This window comes from Uloborus diversus, chromosome 7, assembly GCF_026930045.1.
Source record: "Uloborus diversus isolate 005 chromosome 7, Udiv.v.3.1, whole genome shotgun sequence".
Taxonomy (NCBI): Eukaryota; Metazoa; Arthropoda; class Arachnida; order Araneae; family Uloboridae; genus Uloborus; species Uloborus diversus.
In genome coordinates, this window is record NC_072737.1 from 110,428,237 (window position 1) to 110,449,683 (window position 21,447).

The window sequence follows — 21,447 nt, forward strand, 5'->3', positions numbered from 1 at the left end:
TTTATAAAAATATGGATCAACAACCCCCGGTTCGACTCCCGGCCGACGCAGCGGTTATTGTGTTTTGCTGTTTAAGCTGCGAATAAATACATGCGGGAACAATGATTAACTCTAAATTTAATCAATCTAAAAATAGTTACTGAGCCGCTTTCTGGGAGTTTTTATTTTTCTCGATATGTTTCTTGCCAAAAAGATATCGCTTAATATTAGGGTCTGTATACACCACGCTTTCGAAAATGAGTGATTTCCGTAGCACCGGTGGTTCAGTGGTAGAATGCTCGCCTGCCACGCGGGCGGCCCGGGTTCGATTCCCGGCCGATGCATGTTACGTTTTCTTACTCCATAAGAAGCTCAATGTATACATTACAGGAAGAGTCCAAATCGGCATCACATGACATCGTTTTGTTAACAATTCTACCCTTTGTCTGATTTACCTTACCAGAATGAAAATTTATTAACATGTGCATTTATATATTAATTCAAAACTCAGATTGTTAGGACTCGAGTCCACACTAGCATTAGAGTACTTTTATATTTTCAGAATACTCCGCACCGTCACTGCGGGACTACGAAAACAGGGCGAACAGATTTTTTCCTCCCTACATAGTATTTTCTCTCTCATGCTCCGGAAAACCTTTGAACTAAACTGAAACTGAGAAATTAATAATCAATCATCCAAATTCTCCATATCAACAATCGGTTGCCATTTTGTTAGTTCGGGATCGTGTCGGACGCAGTCGCTGTGTCGCTCACTACCTGCGTGCGACGCAGCGTGAGGCAAATGCAGGTAGCTTTCACTGCCTGAATTTTTTGTTTACTAGCGTCTACGAATTGGGTGCCTCAGTGGCGGAGCGGTCTAAGCGATTGCTTCTCACGAGGCGGTGGGTGGGACTTCCACCCTCGCTCCGGATATACTTTCACCTCATTTGTTTTTGTCGTGATTCAGGGGACTGAGTTTCGCTACGTGTACTTTCGCGACAGGCTTTTTTAGTTTTGCGAGAAAGATTTGATTGACGATGTTCGCTAGCTCGCGTCATCAATAGTTATACAGGCTGTTTATATAGTTGACTTAGTTTTCGCATTTTTGCTAAAGGTCAAGCACATGTAGCTTTAAGCCGAGTTAGGTCCCTAGAGGAACTAATTATCTGTAGTTTAAACCACCGCAAGTTACTTAATAAACCTCACGATACAAACTCTCTCAATGAAATGACAAGATTGCGAGTCTTATAATCATAATTACTAAGCCAATGAAAATTACTTAAAATGTGTAAAATAAAACTAATTATTAAATAAAAACAAAAAACCCGACTGCGTAAAAACTAAAAAAATTAAAAAGAAAAATGTATAAGCCCAGTAGTTTTGAATGCTATTAAGTACTACTGAATAACTGCACCATTGAAATAGTTTTATATTCGTACACAGATAAGACATATCAAAAATTCAAAAACAGAATAGAAGGATCAACATTTGGGGCCCATTCCTTTTTGAATCAAGGAACCCCGTAAAATTTGAATGGGCCCCGACTCTTGATCCTTCTATTCTGTTTCTGAATTTATGATATGTCTTATCTGTGTACGAATATAAAACTATTTCAATGGTGCAGTTATTCAGTAATACTTAATAGCATTCTAAACTACTGGGCTTATACATTTTTGTTTTTAGTTTTTTTAGTTTTTACGCAGTCGGGTTTTTTGTTTTTATTTAATAATTATTTTTATTTTTCTCGAAACTCTTACATATGTTCTGTAATTCCAATAGAAACAATTAAGAGATATTTTTAAAATATCATATTGATTTTTACTGCTTTTTGCAAATAAATGGTGTCAAAAAGTCACACACGTAACGCTGAAATGGCCCTGCATCTTTCTATCATCACCGGAAAGGTTTGCAGACCAGTTCGAAAATTATCCGATAAATATTTCTTTTTTTACTCCAGTTTACTCCCAATTTTCACATAAATTCCCGAATATGGGTGTGAAAAATTACTTGCACATATTAATATTACATATCGTTGGGAAGAGTAGAATTTTCCACGTTATACGCAATTTGTTTCAATGCTCTAACTTAAATACGGCGGGAGTTATTTGTGTTTTTTGTTCGAATTTTTTTAGGCTTAACTGAAATTTAGGCACTACTTTCTTCAATAAATAGATCAATAAAAAGTGAAGGAAGTGTCCGACAGTTTTCTGTCTAACATCATTGGAAAAAGCGACATTTTTTGCTTCAGATCTATCTAGACCTATGGTCGAAAAACTAAGCTTCTATCTCCAAAGGAAAAAAAATGTTACAAGCCTTTTTAAATAAAATTCAAAAAATCTCATCTACATTCAAGTTGTTAATCATTTTTTTTTTCGTTTCCACGGGTACGCTATTTAAATCCATTGTTTCTTTCCACCTTTTTAATTTGTTAATCTTATTTTGATTTTTGTTTCCATGGTTACGCTTTTTAGATCCTTCTTTCTCATTTTAATTTCTTTTAAGTATTTTAATATATGTCGTCATTTTTTGGAAGGGAAATTTTTTCTTTTATTTAAGCCTGATTGTTGAATATGCATCTCATGACACAATTTTTATTTCCTAGGTAGATCGGGTAAAGCGTCTAGTGAGTAAATAAAATAGTGAATGAATGAATGAATAAGGGAATTATCAAATGAAGGAACGTAAATGAACTAATTAAAGTGTGTCCCAAAAGTTTAGAGACAACAAGGTTTTCATGTTTTTCAAGTTAAAAAGAGAAGTAACGAATTCAAAACAATTTAGAATCATAAAAAAATTGTCAGTACACTATTAATACTTGATAAAAAAAATTTTACACAATCACAGACTTTGTGATAAAAATTTGAATTTAAATTTTAATGTCCCAAAAGTTTATAGAGAAATCATTATTTTCCTTTAATGTTCAAAATTGTAAGTCATTTTTTCTAAGAACTTCAAAAACTCGATCAGGCATACTTCGAACAAGAGATTGAAGAACTTCTGGCTTTAATGAAAACCAACTGCGCTCAATTTGCAGTCTAGAATCTTGAACTGTTGCAAAATGCCTCCCATTAGCATATACATCTCTAGCTAATATTCCTAACACGTGCTCTATTTTGTTCGAGTCAGGCCTAAGGGCTGACCAGTTCATAAGAATTACTTAGTTTTGTCTAAACCACATCATTGTAGAGTTAGATACTTGAACAGAGCAGGTGTCTTGTTGTAATTTCCATTGGTTCTCACTAAGAAGTTTTCCAAATGGAAGTAACTGTTCTTTGAGTGTTTTACTATTATCTTCGAAACATTGACGACCTTTCGAAAAAGATATATTGGTTGTTCCCTTGAAAGAGAATGCACCCCAAACCATGAGTGAACCTTCCCCTTGTTGTCTGCTGAAAAAAGTTCGGGGTTCCTTACAAATATCGTGAGAGTAATATCTCCAATCATCAAGAACATTTGAATTGAATTTCTTTTCATCGCCAAAAAGAACACTTAACCATTCATTTGTCTCATTCATGTGATTTCGGACCCAGTGAACACGAGCATCTTTATGCAGTTTTGTAAACTTCGGCGAACGACGAATTTTGCGATAAACAAGAAATGCACTTGCTTGCTGTCGTCAATGCACTGTTGATTTTGACACTAGAAAGCTTACTTCTTTACATACTGACCGTGTTGACAGGCTCTGGGTTGAAACTTATCTTTCTATCTCTCTGTCTTGTCGCTTAGTTATTTTCTTTGGTCTTCCAGAACGAAAGTTTGCTTGAAAACTATTATCTTTCGACGAAATTTGGAAAATAGCAGCCCTACTGCACCCAATTGTGCTTGCAATGTCCACCACTTTCCATCAAACGATAGATTTGCAAAATTTCCTTTTTAGAAAACTCCACATTGCGAGATATCTTGGCAATCGTTCAGAAATCAAAACGCAGGTTCGTTTTTATATCAGAAAACTTGTGTGTCACAAGAAAATGACCTTGTAGTATGCAAATTTTGAGTATCGATACTAAAATCAGGTTTTTCATCGATTGTCTTTATACTTTTGGACAGCATTTTTTCGTTAATATATTTTTTTTAATTAAATCTATGATCGATGAAAGTAGTTTCAGTGTTTTATGATTTTTATGTCATCATTTATTACTTGTATAGTTTATTTCGTCTTGCTTACTCATATAGTTAGCTAGTGGTTTCAATAAAATGCTTGTCTATAAACTTTCGGACGCACTTTAATAAATGAATTCGTAAGGGATTTGATAAAAGACTGAATCAGTAAGTGAAATGAACTACTTCACTTTTCCCCATCCACTTTGCCCCGCATGCACTTGACTAATTGTGAAAAATATTAAAAATACAAATAAGCTAGATAGTATCTAAATAAGTACTTCACCGACTATTTGAAGTAGTTATAACCAGTAACCCTTTTTCAGTACTACGGTAAACATTGAATTGAAAAACACAATTTTTCACATCAGTTAGTTTAGCACAGCGCCAATGAAATAATCAATCCACATTTTCATTTATTTATTTTAAATATGAAATGTGATGAAATATTGTGGACCCTAAAGCACGCTGTTTCATCAAAAGTTTGTGAAGATGGAAACAAAAAGCGAAAGTTTTCGATAGTTTAAGAAAGGGTAAAGATTCTTGATACACTTGAACAACTAAAAAGTGGATCGAAGGTAGCACGACACTTAGATATGAGTGACTCTTACATACATACAATTAGAAATCAAGAAAAGGCAATTCGTATAATTTCAGAACTTAGTTTTAATATGAAGCTTGCTGAGTAGCGTCTAAGCAAAATGCAAACAGTACGAAATTAGAAGCTGCTCTTCTATTGTGAATTATAAAGACCCTGGAAGAAGAGTGTTTACCTTAGAATGAAACGTTATAAAAGAAAATGCGAAGCTACTGTATTTAAAAAATAAACCAAAATAACGGTCTGATTGATCAACATAAATCATTATCTTCAATTTTTAAGTTATAAATATAATTATAATTGTATTTACTGTACAGTAGTACTATTATAATGCAGCGTTTTATAACTACAGCATACTGTACACACCGTGCCTTTTCTTTTATGTCTCTCGCTCCCATGGATCCACATCGTAACATTATTTTATGCTGAATGATGCAGCGTTTTCTGAAATACAGTTAAAATTCAAATCTTTATGTAAGTAACGATAACTTTGATTAGACCGGGGCACGTTTACGCAGTGCCCTTTTTTCAAAACGAATTAAAACTGGAGAGCCAACAGGCATAACAGATTGATGCTGCTCCCTAGCAAATATATTCACAAGTTTTTGAGCTTCAGTCGAGCTTCGGTATAGCATGTAGAAAGAATAATCTGCTTTCTACCGAGTCGAGTAAATTTTTAGTTGAACGTTTTGAAGCTTATTGTGAATAAATAATGCTTAGTTAAGAAAGAACAAATATATAAAAATCAGCAGAATTTTACCCTGTTTTGAGAATTGTATTTGTACGAACCAAAATGTTATTAATTTTTTTACACGTTAAAAATAAATCCAAACTTGGCGACGGGGCAAGTTTACGCGTTGACGTTTAAGCACCTTTATACACACGTTCTTACTGTATCTTACTTCTAAACGTGCCTTGATGTTTTTTTTTTTTTTTGCTCCGAACTGTCCCAAAACTTTTTAGCTTTTAGGCTATTTAGTTTTGAAAATCACTATTTAATTTTTAATTGAGTGAAAAATTCGTACCTTATAGCTTACAATATTGTAGTTTTATCTTCATATCCGTTCAGATTTTATTTTATACACTATTCAGTGTGTAATAAATTTTCTTTATTTTAACTATGGTAAGATATTATGTTCAGAACACTAACAGAACCACATTAGATGTCAAAATAAGTACCAATTTTGACTCCATGAACTGCTTCATCAAACTGCGATGTTGAAAATTTCCTAAGTTAAAACATAAAATTTTGAAAATTCATTGAAAAAAATCCGCTTTAACGTGCTCCGGGCTACCCTATAGTTAAAAAAAAAATCCTAAAACAGTTTGAAAGGTGTATAAAAATGTCTAAAACAATTTTTTACGTTTATAAAAAAAAAAAAAAAAACATATTTATACAATTTTCCACAACGCGAAGTTTCGACTTATGCGAGGAGCCTCGAAACACATCCCTAGCGTAAGTGGGGATCCGACTGCACAACAATAGAGTTACAATTTGAGTATTAATTTTTGAAAATTGCTTGTTATCATATGATTTGAATTTCAGAGGGTTTTTTTTTTCCTTGACTGAAATAGACTACACATATTGCTACATAATTAACGTATTAATAGATAGGTGGCACTAAAAGCAGAGTAAACATTTCACCATTTCACTTTTTCCTGCTATTTTACTTTGCCCCACATTCCCCTACTTCAAACACTAGTTTAGAAAGTTAACAACGCGGTTCTCAAGTTAACAATGCGTTCACTCGCATAACTTTTCACTCGCTCTACTAGTACAGCTCCTCCCAATATTTTTAAGACTCTAATCTAAAAAGTGTGTAACGTATTAACAATTACCCCCGAAAACGATTGTTATAAATGTTAATCAGCCGTTGCATTTTTTTAATTATGAAAAAAAAATAATACTTTTAATTGTAATTTTATTCATGTAGACAAAGAATTATTTCTTACTTTTTTATGAGTTTGTTATAAAATCAAGTAGTACCAATGAGGCAGTTAAAAATTGCTTAGTTATAACAATTACAATTTCTTTAAAAATTATTTCCTCCAATGTACATGGCACATCGAGCTCCAAGTTTATTATCTTTTTATCAATCACTAATGATTACAAATTAGGTAGTTAAATTTGATTACATGATTTTTTAATAATTTAGTTTGTTACCGATCAATGATCTGATTCCGGTACTTATTATCACTCCTGAAAAAATTCTATTTTACCCTTTTTGGGGTCATTACCACCAGATCAGGAACCACTGGGTTATTCCACGAAAAAGCTGATATTTTGTCCCGTACGTGATAGATCTATATTTCGTTTCAAAACTTATAATAAGCCAAATGTTTTCTCCCAAAGAAATCACACGTGTATGTGTGGTATCTTAAATAAAAAATCTTTGTTTGTAGCATTTTTAAAATATCACTAATTATCACTAGAAAGTAATTAGCAGGAACGCAAAGTATATATGTAATAGATTTTCAACAACAGAATCGAAGGATTTGTTGCTAGAATTAAGAACTCTAAAGCTGATTTCCAAAAGCGTATCCCACATGAGACAGGTTAACTTCATTAAAGAACTACCAATTAAAGAACAAATTAGAAAAAAAAAATTTGCTTAGCAAATCACAAGAGTCCAGTACTTTCGTAGGGTCAACAAATTTTTAACTGCCTGCCCTTATTACCCGACTGCGCGTGCGCGACACGAAGGAGGGTAATGTGTTTATGAGTCTATGTATGTATGTAAGAAAGTATGTAATGTTTGTTCCTATGTGGCTTTGTAGAGGCCAAATACCTTGGTCAATTTTGATGATTCTTACGTCAATCGAATTGTCTGGACCTTGGGAGTGTCACTAACAGATGACAGTAATCAAAATTCACCATATCAACAACCAGTCGCAATATTGTCAATTCGGGATCGTGTCGCACGCTACCTGCGGGCGGCAAATGCTGGTAGCGTTTTCACTGCCTGAAATTTTTGTTTATTAAATCTACTGATTCGATTTTCATCTCTAACATGTTCCATTTGTTTTTGTCGTGATTCAGGGGACTGAGTTTTGCGACGTGTACTTTTTTGGCGGACTTTTTTAGTTTTGCCATAAAGATTTGACTGACGACGTTTCCGAGTCGATGTAGGTCCTCAGAGGGACTAATAATCAGTAGTTTAAACCAATAAAAATTAGTTAATAATCCTCACGATATAAACTCTCTCAATAAAATGACAAGATCGCGAATTTTACCTCCTTATAACCATAATAACTAAGTTAATGAAAATTAACTGAAAAGTGTAAAATAAAAAAATAATTATTAAATAAAAACAAAAACCCCGACTGCTTAAGAGCCAAAAAAAAAAAACATTAAAAAGAAAAGAATATAAGCCCAGTAGTTTAAAATATTATTAAGTACTACTGAGTAACTACACTAGTGAAATAGTTTTATAATAGATACACACATACGAGAAATTATGAATTCAAAAGCAGAATAGAACAATCAACAATCGGAACCCATTTAAAGTTTACAGGGTTATCTTCTTTTCGTTTTCGTTTTTTTTTTTTTTTTTAGTTTTTAAGCAGTTGGATTTTTTGTTTTTGTTTAATAATCATTTTTTATTAATATGTGTATAGATGAAATAGTAAGGAAAATTTGGTTCAAATTTTCCCACACGTGACCGTGGAATCACCCCACTGCTCTAGCGTAATTACAGCCAAACCTGTTTTTATGTGGTCCGGTCTTTTTTTTTTTTTTTTTTTTTGAGCAATCACGATTGCTTATTGTTCTCACTTCACCATCTTTGGCGTTTGGTTTCTTTTTCAGCTTGAACCAGGGGCCTCTGCAGCACCACCGCCCACCGGCCTCTGGTCCTGAGCACTGTCCCCGGAATCCGCCGCTCCTGGTCGGTTGTCTCCATGTCCTACAAACACGCATGCTCATACACATGCACACTCTCACACGTACAAACTCACACACACGCCTACGTGGATACACACAGTCTACGCACACACACAAGCATACACACACGCGCCTTCACAAACCACTATACACACGTAACCGCAAAGGAAGAGGGGCAGGTTTGAGAGACAGGAGCCGTTTCTAGAAACAATAATTCCAATGAGTAGGGTCGTGTCGCAACTCGTGATTGCGAAAAACATAATTTTAATTCAAAATTTCGGAATTCAATTTTTTTTTTTTTTTTTGTGCGGTATGTTAAACTTTCAATCAGATTGGGATTCAATTGACGAAATTATTTTTAAAACGAGTGCGAGGAAGTATTTTGAAGTGACGACATAGGCACCCCAATTGGAAGTCACTGTGACCTCCCAACCCCCCCCCCCCCTTATTCGGGAAATTTTGTCCGACTACTCGGCAAAAATTAGCATCACTTGATTTATTTTGATTTTGTTGAAAGATTATTTTGTAAGTTTTCCGGTTATTTTTGATGTGAGATTTTTTTTATGCGGTCCCTATCCTCCACATTAAAAAAAATAATAATAAAATAAAATAAAATAAATAACTGGGTTGCGAAAACAACTTTTTAAAGCTACACGTGAAGTTTCGAACTTTTTTTTTTTTTTTTTTTGTGCAATTTTTTTTTATGCGGTCCGCCTTAAATCAGGTTTGGGAGGGAGGAGCGCCGACTTGCAAAACTTATTGAGGGGGCCGGACGTCGCCGAGGGCGGGGGGTTAAGAGGGTATCGAATCCCCCACAAATAAAGGGGGTCTGGACGTCTTCCCCAGAAAAATTTTGAGATTTTTGTACATTGAAAATGCTATTTTATACATATTTCCTGATGTGTGTAATTTGCATGAACTAGTTATTGTGTCATGACGCTTTCAAGGTATTGGAATCTAAAAATTGGTGTGCACGTTTTCTGGTTCAATTACACCAGTTCACTTGTCTTAAAAAATATTCTTACAGTTCTATTTAGTAGTGAGCCGTGCAGTGGACATATATTGCTGGTAGCTACAAGTGCAAATCCAACTTTTGAAGTTCATCAGATTTCCACTACGTATTTGACACAAACACCGTCATATAGCAGTCCAAAGCCGGAAAAAGCAAGTCTTGGTGTAGGAGAACATTTTTTAGTAAATTAAATAGGGTCTTTGCCTTGAAATTTGGAATTTGATAAAGGCCTATATATTCCTTAGAACTTTACAATTGTTACTGACACTCCTCAAGTAAAAAGAAATTCATCTTCAAGCGAAGCAGTGGCCACTTAAACATGACACAAACAAACACAAATTATTGAAGGGGGGCTCGAGCCCCCCTCAAGCCCCATGGAGACGACCAGGGGTGCCCACCTAGGGGGCGAGGCATTCCGCAGACTGCGCCATTAATATTTTTAGGGGGGTGTTTTGAGGAGTATTTTTCCATTTTGGGGGCTCTTGCTTCTGGCGGGGGGGGGGCTCTTAGTGATTTGAGAGGTGAGCCGTCGCTCTTAGGATGGGTGGACACCTCTGGAGACGGCACTGGGTTTGGGTGTACTTGGAATGTGATCGTGAAATATCTTCTCCGCACTGAATATATCTCCCCACATTCAGGAGAAAGCTGCTCCAAGGATTTAGTGCCGCTTTTATCTCATGTGGCATTTCTTAGCTAAACTGTTTGCTTCCGGGCTTAGAGCGAAAGAAAGGACAAAATTGTCACATTATGAAGAGGTTGGTCTGGGAGAGAGAGCAAATAACGAATTGCGGAAAAGGAGGTAGAAAAAAAATGCAAAGATTAAACAAGAATGCTCTCTCGTTTTCGACGCTAAAAATAAACGCTCTTGTCTTTTCGATGTTTAAAAGTAAATTCATTAAAATGATCCAAGAAGTTAAAATTGAAAATTCTGCAGTTTTTTTCTTTTGAAGTAACAGCCTTAATTCCCTTGGAGAAATGAATTAAACTTCGCGAAACGGTTTATGTCTTTTTTCTCTTTCTCGTTGGATACGAACTGTGTAGACTAAGAATGTAAATAAACTAGACAAAAAAGAGAAAGAAGGAAAGAAAGTTTTGTGTAGTGGTGAATTTTTCATAGAAAATTTCATGTCTTTTTCCCTCTCAGAACTGTTTTCTTTCTAAAGGAATTAATAAATTTTTTCAACGATTTCAATTACTTCATTCTCCAAAAACAAGTTTCGAATTGAAAATTTTTAGTTTGGAATTAATAATGTACGGTTTTTTTTTTTTTTTTTGATGTATCGATTGACGAATTTCATAAGAGACGAAAAAGTGATAAAGTTGAACAAAGTTTGAACACGTCTGCTGAGCGATAACATAATGGAGAAGAGAAGAAATACCTTTAAAAAGAGAAGCATGAAGCTGCGGAAGAATTAATCAACGGTCCACAATGAGTGATTAGAGAATCAACAATCACAATGATAAATCCACTGAGTAACTGGGAAAATTGTTAGCTTATAGTAAATGAATCTCTTGGAGGACAATAAGAGATGCCAGAAGAGTTGTAGCATCTACTACACTTAAATTCCAATTATCCGTGAGTGAGAAATCCGGTTTACGAATTATCCGTCGAGGTTGTAAATCACTCTACTGTAATGTTTTTGTAGATTTCTATTGGTGAAAAGAACTTGTAGAGTCACTGAAGCATTATTCATGAATCTTTGTATTGTCATGTTGCAAATGTGAAATTTTATTACTGCAGTGACAAATCTATCTACATATATAATCCTTCTATCAAAAGTGAGTAGGGTAGGCAGGGGCATGTTTACGAGGATTTTTTTCAATGAATTTTCGAATTTTTATACTTTGAAATAGGAAATTTTATCGAAAGAACATTTTATAGGCTAAACTAAAATCATAGGGCTTACTGCTAATTAAAAACAGAAATTATTTAGTCATCTTCTTCATCACTGCTAGATTTTACAAACAAAAATAACGCATTTCTTTTCGCATACTTGTCATGGGACTGCGTTTTGACATCTAAGACATTGAACCCTGTCCTTTTTTTCGATTGGTTGTGTGCTTTCAAACAATAGATGCAAGCACAATTTTTTACTTCGCAAACAGAAACTAATTTCCTTTTTACAGAGAGTACTAATATTTTTCCTGTCGCAGGTTTTGGTTTCATACTTTTCCTTCAATGTCTTCTATATCTGCTTCAACAGAAAGTTGAAAATTTTAAAGTAATTTCTATTTTTTGTTTTGTTCTGGCCATTACGTTTTTTCTTTGTAGCTTCTAATCGCTCTTGTCTGAGGGCTTCTTTAATCGGAGTATTAGGATTGTGAGCACTCTTTTTTTTTTCCTTTCCTGGTCCCTAAACTTTAGTCCAACTTTTTCAAATGGTCTCAATTTGGGTAGTCAATATGAGACGATGTGGAAAGCCTACTGGGAGAAATACTTGGATTATGGACAAACCTGTTCATTATTTTGACATCTAACGTGGTTCTGTTAGTGTTCTGAACGTAATTTCTTACCACCTTTAAAATAAAGAAAATGTATTACAGGCTGAATAGTGAATAAAGTTAAAGATGAACAGGCATGGAGATACTATGATTGTAAGTTACAAATCTGTTACTTAATTAAAAATGATTGTTGATTTTCGAAACTAAATAACTTGAAAATACTAAAGGTTTAAATAGTACACAGCAAAAAAAGTGTCTGGGGCCTGTTTAGAAGTAAGACAAAGTAACAAGACACAGTAAAAACGTGCGTAAATGAGCCCCGATGAAAATGTGTAAACGTGCATCGTCGGCAAGTTTGGTTTATATTTAACGTGCCACAAAATTTAATAATTTTTGTGTACATACAAATACAATTCTCAAAAAAGGATAAAATTCTGCTAATTTTTATATATTTATTTGTTCTTAACGAAGTATTATTAATTCACAATAAGCTGCAAAACGTTCTACACAAAATTTACTCAACTAGGTAAAAAACAGATTTTCCTATCCGCATGCTAAACCGGCTCGACTGATGCTCAAAAAATTGTGAGAACATTTGCTAGGGAGCAGTATTAATCTGGTATGATTGTTGACTCTCCAGTTATAACTCGTTTTGGAAAAAGGGCACTGCGTAAACGTGCCCCGGCCTATCCTACCTTTGTGGAAAATATGTCTCCTGATGGATACTTAAGAGATGCCAAAAGAGTCGTAGAACATTTTCGATCTCTCACGGAGAATCGATGCTTTTGAATCTTCCACACAGTTTGTAAATCACTTTATAATAAGTTTTTTTTTTTTTTTTTTTTTTTTTTTTAATTTTTCTACATTAAAGAAATATTTCTAACCAAAAAACCATGCGACATGTTGCTTCTGCTTAGATAACTGGAACATTATCGTAAAAAGCTCATTTCATTGCAGTTTTCAGTTTTGGGAACAGAAAATAGATTTGCGTCTACGATCACATTCCGATTTCGCCTGATCTATCACCAATCACCGTGTGATTATTTCCTGTTCCCGAAACTGAAAACTGAAATAAAAGGGAATTTTTACAAATTTTACGATGATGTTCCTGCCATTCAAGGAGTGTGACACAGATGCTAATGAACATTCCCAAAATAGAATTTAAAAAGTCTAGATAAATTTGTTGACCGTTTAAAATGCATACACTCAAATCTGTTTTTATGCAGTAGATAGGGACCACATGAAAAAATTGCAAAAAAAAAAAAATCGATACTTTACGAGTAGGTTTAAAAAGTTGTTTTCGCAACACAGTTAAATATTTTTTATGCGATGGATAGGGATCGCATAAAAAAAAAGTCTCACATAGAAAATAACCTAAAAACTTACCTAATTGTAATCTCTAAGCGGAATTAAAGCAAACCAAGTGATGATAATTTTTGCCTAGTAGTCGGAGAACATTTCCCGAATTAGGAAAGGAGGTCACAGTGACTTCCCATCGGGGTGCCAATGTCCTCACTTGAAGATACTACCTGGCACTTCTTTTAACAATTATTTCGTCAATTGAATCCCAATCTGATTGAAATTTTAATAAATCGCACAAAAAAAAAAAAAAAAAAAAAAAAATCGCACAAAAAAAAATGCGCAAAAAAAAAAGTATTACATAAAAAAAGGTTTGGATGTATTGAGTTAAATGGATCCTATTTTGAATATATGTTAGCTTTAAAATACATTGCCAAGTTTATTTTATTATATCACTAAGGAGTTATATTTTTCTTAAATCATTGCGTGGATATGAAATATTGACGTAGCCTCAAGGAACGCTTGTATGTCGAGCATTCCAAGCTTAAAATGAGTCTCTCAAAAAATTCACTCATCATATTCTTCGTATAATATTTAAATTCGGAATAATGTTCGCATTTTAGAGCGAAGTAAAAATGCAAACCCCCTCAATGTAGAAACCTATTCCGCATCAAGCCATGTGAACGTAATCTCTTTATAAGTAAATAAAAGTAAGGTTTCAAAAAATTCTCGAAGGAAGTCAATGGTGGACCTGCGTCCAGGAGACCCCATAGCACCTACAGCCTTGAAGTTTTGTACAAAATTACTTCGAGCCCCGTGGGTGTGCACCTGGGGTTTTATTTTTTAAAAGTCGAAATAGTCTTTTTGTAATTAATTTTTTAAGCTCAAATTTCGTGTAAATTGCCTATTAAAGGGATGAAAAATTACTTGCACATATTAATACTATTATACATCGTTGGAAAGCGTAGAATTTTCCGCGTTCAACGCAATTTGTTTCAATGCTCTAACTTAAATACGGCGGGAGTTTGCGTTTTAACTCTAAGTTTTTTATGCTTAGCTAAAATTTAGGCTCTAATTTCTTCATTAAATCTATCAGTAAAAAACAAAGGAATTGTCCCACAGTTTTCTTTTTGATATCACTGAAAAGAGCGGATTTTTTTACTCCAGATCTAACGCTACCTTTGGTGGAAAAAAACTAGGATTCTATCTATAAAGGGAAAAAAAAACGTTACAAGCCGTTAAAAATCATTTTAGAATAATCTGATCTCCATTAAAATGTTTTATTTGGCGTAGCCATAGTTATATCTTTTTGATTCGCATATTTCTTTTTTTCTAATTCGCAACTCCAGAGCTCGAATACGCTACCTTGCGCTGATTAACAATACTAAAGAAAAAGGTAAAACATTCCATTCCACGTGTTTTCTTTGGGGTAAATTACAGGCTTCAGACAGTTTATGGTGTATAATTTCAGGAGAATAGAAAAGAAAGCTTCCCACAAACACGATGAAAAATTACTGTCATTCACTAAGCGTCAAAGCAAGTTAAAGTTACGGCATTTGTTTGTTTTACTTTTTTCATCCGCCATTAGACAGTGACAGCTGCTCCCCATATAGTTTATTGGAGTTGCGAATTCACAAGCTTTAAGAGTTTTGATTTTAACGGAAAAGCTTAGGCTGAACTCAATTCAAGCCCCGAGCTAAAAAGCAAAATATAGTACTAGAGACCACGAATATGAAAGCGACTTTTCAAAACGTACAAAACTGCAGTTTTGCAATGCTCAGAAACCTCTTAGCCCTTACGACTCTGCAAGTTGGTACAAGTTATTTTGAAACCCGGGGAAGGGGTGTTTTTTGATCCAAAGGGAGCTCATAATGCGTTTATAATCTGTTTCTTTTTAATTGACGATTTATATCCTTGCGAATCAAATAAGATTGCGAAGCAATCTTCGAAGCTTAGTGAGCGTAAGCGAGCAGGGGCAGAGCCCCCTAGTGATTGTAGATAAAAGTAATATAGATATAAAATTTAAGGTTTCAAAGAAATTGTGGAAGGAAGTCTGTGGCGGAACTACGTCCAGGAGATTCCATGGCACCAACAGCCTTGAAATTTTGTAATTACTTCGAGCCCTGGAGGTGTGCATCAGGGGTTTTATTTATTTTTTTTTAAATTAAAATTAGTTTTTTGTAATTATTTTTTTAAGCTCAAATTTCGCGTAAATTGCTTATTATTGCCTATTAAAGGGGTCAAAAATTACTGGCATATCTTAATATTATATACCGTTGGAAAGGGTAGAATTTTCCACGTTCTACGCAATTTGTTTCAATGTTCTAACTTAAATACGGCGGAAGTTATTTGCGTTTTTAGCTTGAACTTTTTTATGCTTAGTTAACATTTAGTCACTACTTTCTTCATTAAATTTATCAGTAAAAAGTGAAGGATTTGTCCCACAGTTTTCTTTTTGACGTCACCGAAAAGAGCGGCTTTTTTTACTCCAGATCTAACTCGACCTATGATCGAAAGCTTAGCTTCTATCTCCAAAGAAAAAAAGTTAAAGGAATTTTTAATGAAGTTCGAAAAATCTCATTTTAATTCAAATTAAATTGCTGCTTTGTTTGGCGTTGCCATAGTTACGTCTTTTCGATTAGTTTGTTTATTCTTTCTTATTCACAAATTTTAAGGGTTTTGATTTTAACAGAAAATTGTAGGCTCAACTCATTTCAAACCCCGAGCTAAAGAACAAAATATATTACTAGAGACCACGAATATGAAAGCGACTTTTCAAATGTACACAACTGCAATTTTGCAATGCTCAGGAGCCTCTTAGCCCCTATGGCTCTGCAAGTTGGTACAAATTATTTTGAAACCCTGGGAAGGGGTGCTTTTTGTTCCAAAGGGAGCACATAATGCATTTTTAATCTGTTTCATTTTAATTGACGATTAAATCTTTGCGAATCAAGTAAGAATGCGAAGAAAACTTCGAAGGGGTTGGTGAGCATTAGCGAGCAGGGAACAAAGCCTCCCAGTTCTTTAAAAAAAAAAAAAAAACTTTTCAATTTCTTACCATAGTTAAAACAGCACGCGTCCCATCCTTTGCATGCGAAAGAAAAAAGTTTTTTTTTTTACCTCTACCGTAAAATTATCATAATGTGACTTACGTTGCTCTGGCTCTGAGGCACAGAAATGTGCCTCTATCTATTTTTAAATGCTTAAATTTAACAAATGTTCAGAACGGGACACATTCGGAGTAGGGTGGGAGCCCATTGCAAAGTGTTTCATTTTTAACGACGCTCATTCGGAAAACACTTCAGTGCACATTCAGGCAACTAGAACACTTTTTCTGAATTAAAGTGTTTCAAACGCAAAAATTTAAATTCCTTTTTATTGTGGTGTTTGGGACAAACGTGCAGTGATGATTTCTAAAAATAATATTGATTTTTTTCGAAATGAATCAAGTTAAAACGTTAAATTAAAAAACGATTACAGCTAAATACTGACTGACGATGTGTTTGAATGTTAAACATAGGTTGCGTTCGACAAACCTAACCGGTCGACCGGTTCGGTCTACCGGTTACCGCACCGGTTACCATTTTAAGCTGTTCATTGGTTGATTGAAGCACGCGATCATTAGCTGTCACATGATCGGTTAACCGGTAGCTACCGGTTGAGTTAGTCGAACGCAATCATAGAGACCAAGAACTCCACTGGCAATTCATCAACCAGGGCTGCGGAGTCGGACACAAATAGATTTTGTGAAGCAAGAAAATCAGAGTAGGAAACTAAAATTCCACAAGACGGAATCGATCTTTTTCCTCCGACTCCGCTCCGCAGTAAAATTTAAATGACTGTTTTAGTTATTCCAGGAATACAGGTTTATGATAAGAACATGCTACATTCATGTTAAGTGTCAGAATGACTTAAATGCAAATATGAAAACAAAATACAAAAGTGGATTACAAAAAATAAATCCGTCTACATAAAATTTCAGCATTCATTAAGTAAAAAGAATGTAAGAACAATTTTAATGCAATATCTTTTACGGAAACTCGATATGAAAGCAGCAAACTGAAATTTTTCACTAAATTCATGAAGAAAAACCTTTTTAAATCGTCGCAAATAAAAACAAGTACAAAGATAGTTATAAGCATTAAGTATAATTTGCAATCAAAATGTTTACCTTCGTGCGAAAAGTGAAATTCATTATAAAAAAAAAGCATTTGATCCATGATGTTGAACATTAAAGAATCTTTTTTTTAATACAAAAAAAAAAGAAAGAAAGAAACTTGTGGATGAAAAGACACTCGACAAAAGATAACTTTTAATTTTAGGATGTCTTTTCACTATAAACACTTTTTCTTTTTTTTTTTTTTCTTTTTTTTTTTTCTTTTTTTTTTTAGCAGGAAACAGGTTACTTGTTTCTTTGAAACAAGTGCATTCAGAACTAGATTCAGAACTAGATCACAAATAGTACAGTAAAATTAGGCCAAAAAATGGCCAAACCCAAAGATCCAAAAAAAAAAAAAAAAAGTAAAACCTGTTGCAAATTACTTCTTACCCTTCCAGCAAGAAGGGGTAAAAAATCCCAGCACTTTGCGCGTCGGGTTTTGGGGGGAAGGGGGGGGACGAAATAATCCTCTATTTAAATAAAAATAATTTCTGTTACTTGAAAAAAATTCTCACACCTCGCGGAAACCACTCTATAATAGTAAAATAATAAACTCTCACAGAAAAAAATTCTAATTAACAGGGGTGCAAAGGCGGGGTGGGGTGGGGGGGAGGTTCATGGAGCAGCTTTGCGTCATTGGAATTTTTAAGGCAGTTTTTTCAAGGGGTATTTCTTTCTTTTTTGAGGGCTTTTATTCTGGATGGATGCTCCGTCACACTTAAGGGGTGCGCCAACGCTTTTTTTTTGGGGGGGGGGCGTGAATTTACATTCTAAAATCAACTATTGCAGTGAAGTTCACGAAAAATTTCCCCAGATTTAAACTTTTCCGAAGTACAAAATGCTACACAATGATATGGTAATGTCAGAATGATAATTCTAAAAGATCTAAGCGAGCTCAGTAACCAAATTATTTGTGACTGGAGTTATTAAACTGTTTAGAGCGCTGGAAAACAAAATTCCTGTGCAGTATAAAATAAGTCCAAATTGACTAAAGTTTCTCTACTTCTTGAATAATTTACTTTAACTTTTCTACAATCTTTTGTCATCACCGTAAGGGGGGACAAACCGAAATTGCCAATAGTGAGACGGGCAATGCTGCAATTTTGCACCCTTTAAGTCGGTGGGGGTTCTCATTTGCAAACACCGAGCTACCTCTCTTTTACGCAGCTGGTTATGCGAATTATGCAAACGTATACTTGCAACACTATCTCAAACTTTTGAGTACATTATGCGATAAAAAAAATTTGATCACATCAAACATCAGCTAAAACATCAGCTATCCAACGATTTAACGCAGTGACAAATTCAGGTGGTCTAGAACCTGTAGTGATTCTACGATAGAACAAGTCTTAATGAGAGCAATGAGCAATACAACAATAGAATACTAAATATTTATACCTTTGCACCAGGTTTAGCTTTTTTTTTTGGATGTTTGGGTCCGACCCCTATTTTTACTGTACTAAAAGACCTATTGACTTCTTTGACACAGTTGAATCAGTGAAATTGTCATATTTATTGTAATTATTATTTTTTCTAGAAACCTGCCTCTGATCGTCTGATGTTCTGTGTTTGGTATACTGTTTGTTTTATTAGATAAATGGACATCTTTAGAGTGGACCTAGAACATATTTTGCAAAAATTTGCTCCTCCATTGCTACTTCCACCAAATTTTAACATTTTTGAAGTTCCATGTGTAACGGTGATTAAATTCCAGAACCCACCGGGTTCACATGACAATTTTACATTTTGATAAAAAAGAAACAGTGTTTTAAAATGAAGCGTTACATTTTGATAGGAGAAACTTCGAACAGAGTACGTACTAAAGTTGATTTCACTGCACTACCCAAAGGAGAATCCAGGTAAATTTCTTCTCTGAACTACCTGAAGATGCTTCATTCAGATTTAGGTCATTGAATATTCATTACATTTGAAAAATTACGCATAGTGATGCGCATCGGTGGTTCAGTGGTAGAATGCTCGCCTGCCACGCGGGCGGCCCGGGTTCGATTCCCGGCCGATGCATTTTTAATTTTCATGTTTCCATATATATCTGTCATTTTTTTAAAGTATGCATTTGATCTTGGTTCAAGAAACTAGCATCAATTTTTCCCCCACCCCACCCCCTTTCTAGAGGTCGCTCTCTTTAGGAACGTGTGAACACGGAGAAGCATCTTCTGTCAGTGACGTACTGGGGCACTGGAATACAGTTAAAATTCCCGGTGCGCCAACGCCTTTGACAGCCATTATTTTTTAATGGGATACTTTTTTTAATGAAAAATCCTTTCAATCATTATTAAACATAGCGCATGTTTAGACACAATGGTTTTATTACACTTCTCATTTTCAACTTATCACACCTAATGCGCTGAAGTTTAGCTTTTTCATAGTGTCAGATAGACTTTACTTTTTGTCATTTCACTTGAAACTTTTCCTTCGCGATCTTCATATGTGCGCCATGGTCATCAGCGGGAACAACCCACAAACGGATTTTTATTCAGTAGGATTTTAGAAAAAGTGGCAGGAATCGCGCACTCTCGCTCCCTTCGCGATTCCTAGTGTCGACTAAAATTCGCGGCAGTGACCGTTCGGACACGGTCGCTCAATATCATTTAAGGTAAACAAAGTTTTCGTTTAAAGAATGTCAATTCCGAAATTTTTCACAAAAGTGTCCATGAAGGCCTTACTCCATTAAGTATCGGTCAACATTTTGTATTTTGCACTTCAATTTCGGAAATTTACTGGAGAACCGCCTCAATTTCAGCCGACCCCGAAAATTATAAGAATTCTAAAAGAAAACTAAAATTTTCCAGGTACGAACCACCGAGCGACCTATCTCTACCTTACTAAAGACGGTCTAAAATCTAAAATTTCGTTTTTAAGGCATCAATTTCGAAACTTTGTCAATGAAGCTCTACCGTCCGCAGCCCTCCTCCTAGATCATTAATAAACGTCTAAAATTTCGTTCATAACTCATCAGTTTTGAAAACCTTGTGAGAGAGCCTTTCATCTCCCGTCCACTAGAACCATCTCACATCTTTATAAAAACTCGTCTAAAATTTCATTTTTAAAACTTCGATTTCGAAAAAATTGCCAGGGAAGAGCACCCGATCTCCATTTTTTTCCTCTTAATTTATCAAAGATAGCTTAAAATTACGATTTTGGATTTCAATTTCAAAAAATTCCAGAGAGAAACCTGAACCTCAACCCTTCTAATGTCACCTAACATGACTTACTATTGAGTGCTTAAGGTTTCTATTTCAAAAAATTTCCGTGAGGAGTCCCAAGCGCCTTTCCTTCCCCTTCCACTAAATGATTTCCCACAATCGCGTTTTTAACTTCAATTGTGTGCCTCTCCCCCTTGAACAAACACCCCTATTCCTAATATCATCACACAGGAACTTAAAAGATAAAACTTTCTCTGATTTCGAAAAATGGGATGGGAGGAATGATTATCAAAAGTGGAAGACTTCAATACAATCTATTGATGCATGGATCTTTTTAAACTGCACTATGTGCAGGTCCTACGCAAACAATATAAAACAAATCATCTTAATAAACTTTTCTGATAGAAACGTTTTTAGCATTTGACGAATGATATTGAATATATTTTTTGTAAACTACTTGGTTCTGTGCAAAAACCGATTTAATGTTGTTATTTTGTGTGGAAAAACACCACACACCTGTAAGTCTGACCAAAACGATTGAATATGTTGAAGTCTGACATTACATTTTCTCAAAAATCCACACAATGCACTCATGTTTATTTATTTACTTATTTTGATATCAAGCGCAATTTAGTTCTGTAATAAAATTGTTTTCGTCGTCATATTTAGTTAGTAAAAGACCTTTATCGTCTTGAGATTTCAAACTCTGAGCACGGAAACGTTTCACGGAAACGCTCTCTTCCATTACGAACGCCAGTTAATTTAAACTTATTGTTAAATTAAAAATATTTTTTTCCTCTCTGAAATTCAAAG

General features: G+C 34.7%; 2 non-coding genes across 2 annotated transcripts; both read left to right on the forward strand.

Annotated features, from left to right (window-relative positions):
* Positions 1–252: 252 nt before the first annotated feature.
* Trnag-gcc (transfer RNA glycine (anticodon GCC)) lies at positions 253–323 on the forward strand. Its single transcript has one exon. It is a non-coding gene; the product is annotated as a tRNA-Gly (tRNA).
* Positions 324–19,421: 19,098 nt separating this feature from the next.
* On the forward strand, positions 19,422–19,492 carry Trnag-gcc (transfer RNA glycine (anticodon GCC)). The gene has a single exon. It is a non-coding gene; the product is annotated as a tRNA-Gly (tRNA).
* The last annotated feature ends 1,955 nt before the right edge of the window (positions 19,493–21,447 follow it).